The following is a 3,679-nucleotide window of genomic DNA, read 5'->3' as shown; positions in this document are numbered from 1 at the left end:
CTTTCTTTCTTTCTTTCTTTCTTTCTTTCTTTCTTTCTTTCTTTCTTTCTTTTTTTCTTTCTTTCTTTCTTCTCTCTCTCTCTCTCTCTCTCTCTCTAATGTTTATTTATTTTTGAGAGAGAGAGAAAGACAAATAGAGTGAGAGCTGGGGAGGAACAGAGAGAGAGAGAGAGATGGAGATGCTGAATCCTAAGCAGGATCCAGGCTCTGGGCTGTCAGCAAGAGCCCGACGCAGGGCTTGAACCACAAACTGCGAGATCATGACCTGAGCCGAAGTTGGACGTTTAACCAACTGAGCCACCCAGGTAACCCCCTGCCATGTTTCTGATAAAGGAATTGTATATCCTCAATCTGAGCTTTCCCTCCCTCTCAGGAAGAGAAGTAGAGCCCTGACATGGGCTGAAGGCAACCAGACTCTGACATGCAGAAGAAGAATCAAAAGGTCAAGATTAATCAAGAAGCTCCTGAAAAAAGATATTCCAGCTATCAAGGCTTATGATTCAAAGTAACTAAAATTCTTTTTATTTTTATGTAACCTCTACACCCAATGTTGGGCTTGAACTCACAACCTCCAAATCAAATTCATACACTCTACTGACCGAGCCAGCCAGCCATCCCTAAAATTCTTAATATTGCCACAGGAATAGAAAACTAGACAAGTGGACCTATGGGAGCCTAGACATTGGCCCACTGATATATGGAAATTGGGCTTGTGAAACAAGTGTCGGCTATCCCATGCCCCAAATACTAGCAGCAAGCACTAACTCAAGTGCCTAGTACTATATCCCATAAGCTAATCAGATGCTTTCCATATTTTAACTCCTTGAATTTTTACAAAGGTCCATGAACCTGTGTGGTAGGCAGCCTATGAGGAGGCTCCTGATGATCTCTACCTCCTGGTATTTGCATTCTTGTGGAATTCCTTCTCCTTGAACAGGGGCTGGGCTTAGTGAGGAAGAGAATATGGAAGAAGTAATGGGATGCCACTTCCAAGATTAGGTTACAAGCTACTGTGGATGCTTAGATGTCCGCTTTCATGCTGTGGCTCACTTATTCTGAAGGAAGCCACTGTGCACTGCCCTGTGGAGAAGCCTCGGTGGCAGATGACTGAGGGACACTTCAGGCCAGCAGTCAGGAGAGAACTGAGACTGTTAGTGCTGCTGCCCTTGAGGAACCACATGAGCGAGGTTGGAAGGAAATTCTCCCCTGAGACTTTGGATGAGACTGCAGCCCCATTGGCACCTTGCTTGCAGCCTGGTGATAGAACTTTGAACCAGAGACAACCTAATTCCTTACCTGCAGAATCTGTCAGGTAACAGATGCTGTTTTAAGCTACAAAGTTTGGGGGTAACTTGTTACACAGCAAAGAGTTACAAATACAAATGGGGCCTAGTATCATACTCATTTTATAGACAATGAAACTGGTCACCCACCATTGGATCATTTAATAAATAGGATGAGAAAACTATATATCCATTTAGGCAGAGACTTTGAATTCCTCCCACGTATCACTCACAAAAACCAATTATAGCCAAATTAAACACCCAAATGAAAATGACAAACATTTAAATTATGGAGAAGAAGCTATAGAAGAAGATACAACCACATAATATGGAATTTTTGGAACAGAAAAAAATCATTAAAGAAAAATTTCATGAATTCAAATCTATTAGAGTTCAATACTTCTCTATAACAGCAAACTGCTTACTGAGCGAAGATCTTTTCAACACATATAACAGACAAAGGAAGAGTAGCCTAAATATATAAATTAATAAGATAAAGAAAAATGTAATAGATAAAAGAGGGGTCAAGATCATGAACAGACTTTCCTCAAAAGAAATAGAAAAGGATTATTAACTATTAATAAGTATATAATATTTTGTATTCAAAATAAATGTGAATAAATAAACATTAATATATTAAATATCAAAGAAAAGATGCTCAAACCAGCAACAAGGAAAATAAAAGTTAAAACCACAATAAAATAAAATTTGTACCAAACAGATTAATAAATATTTAAAGTTCTAGGTTTCTAACTCCTGGCAGTGAGGAAGAGCAGCTCTCTCATATTCTGCTAGTGGGAATATAAAGTAGTGCAACACTCTGAAAATCAATTCTGCTAGCTCTCCTACCCTGAAACCACTTGAAGATATTCAAGTTATTTACATCCCAATAAATCCACTCTAGTTAAACACCCTGCAGAAACTCATATAAGAATGTTTGCAGTGACATTAGTTGTAAGAACAAAAACTTAAATGTCCACAGGATGGAGGATGGATGTAAGTTGGGTAAAGTCATACAATATAACAACATCCAACAATGGAAAAATAATTTCCATTTACCAATTTACCAATGTCAATTTACCAATTTACCAATGTAAATAAATTTAAGAAATACCATTTGGTGTTAAAGACTCACAGAAAAATATGTATGATATGAGTCCATTTAGGTAAAGTCAAAAACAGCCTAAAAATAAGCAACACATGAGCTACGTTTCTTGTGGTGCTCTGTGTGTGATGGGGGTGTTGTTGTGACAGTTTGCAAAGAATGGGGTCTGTGAAGTGTTAATGGTGTTGTTTCCTAACCTGTGTGGTAGATAGACAGAACTCGGTTTTGCTATCATTCTTTCAATTGTACATTTACATCACATATGTTCTTTTGTATATATGACATATTTGATTGGAAATAAACCAAGAAAGGGAAAAGGATGCCCTTATATTTTTCTGCTGGACTAAATCTGAAGAGGAGGTTGGCTGGATAGCAATGTACCATCATAGTTAGGCTGGAAAAGGAGAGAATATGTAGGAAATACAGCTAAGACAGAGGAATGTTGGGGGGACAAGGGGACAGAAGGAGGGGACAGATAGAAGAGTGGGACAGACCCTGTTCTGGTGACTTCATTCCCATTTCTGAATCAAGTCTTCCCTCGGCCTTCATGGATGTTTCATTCACCTGAGCCATTAACTTTCCTTATTTGAACCAAAAGATGAGGATAAAGTTGCACCCTGCCCCCCCCCCACACACACACACAGATACAGAATTTATTTTTCTTGCTAAACCAGCTGTTATTAACATTGGCGGTATCAGATAATCATTTGGGGAGCTTTAAAAACCCCAGTGGCCAGGCCAGATCTCAAACCAATGAAATCAGAAGCTCAGCAAGAGCAAGTTTAAAACTCACCAATTCATACCAAGATGCAAGTGAAGTGGATCACCAGCTCCAGGCAATGCTCTATCAATGTGTAAGTGGGACCTACAACATGCAAAGAACTACAGTGTGTGAGGTGGAAACCCCCATAGCATATGTCCCAAATGCCTGCAGGAACTACTGTGAAGTAGAATTGCTGACCCATTGCCACAAAGACTGTTATTGTCAACCATGATCCACTTGCCCTTCTTTCACAGTAATGGACCTATGACTAGGTACATGGATGCCTTGCTGGATACATTTCCCAGCCTCCCTTGCAGCCATGCCTGGCCATGAGCCTTGGTGTTGAGCATGGAATGTGAGTGGAGGCCACAATATGCACCACTCTGGGTCTGAGCCTTAGGACAGTAAACTGTACTCCTCTGCTGTACCCTTCCCTTTCCTACTGTCTGAAACGTAACTACGGTAGCAATGGAGCTTTGACCATGGAGCTGCTGACAATGACCTTGGGAATGACACAAGTGCAAGATG

Source organism: Herpailurus yagouaroundi, unplaced genomic scaffold, assembly GCF_014898765.1.
Source record: "Herpailurus yagouaroundi ecotype Mexico unplaced genomic scaffold, PumYag 196, whole genome shotgun sequence".
In the NCBI taxonomy this organism is placed as follows: Eukaryota; Metazoa; Chordata; class Mammalia; order Carnivora; family Felidae; genus Herpailurus; species Herpailurus yagouaroundi.
The sequence above is the reverse complement of the archived record's forward strand: the minus strand, read 5'-3'. Positions refer to the sequence as shown.